Genomic DNA, 237 nt, shown 5'->3' on the forward strand with positions numbered 1-237 from the left:
AAAAAAAAACTAAATGCTCTCTGGTATTGTTCTGGGGGCCGGACCAAATGGGGAGGCGGGCCGGATCCGGCCTGCGGGCTGTAGTTTGGGGACCACTGCCATACACTTAAGCTCCATGTTGTTGTATTGCTTAATACTGTGGCAACTGTATGTTTACRAATCGATTACTGACTTTAAATCAGTAAAAGAAAGAAACTCATCACTGAAGCRTGTAGCGTGACAGGATTAAAGACATTA

Source organism: Austrofundulus limnaeus, unplaced genomic scaffold (genome assembly GCF_001266775.1).
Source record: "Austrofundulus limnaeus strain Quisiro unplaced genomic scaffold, Austrofundulus_limnaeus-1.0 Scaffold980, whole genome shotgun sequence".
NCBI lineage: Eukaryota > Metazoa > Chordata > Actinopteri > Cyprinodontiformes > Rivulidae > Austrofundulus > Austrofundulus limnaeus.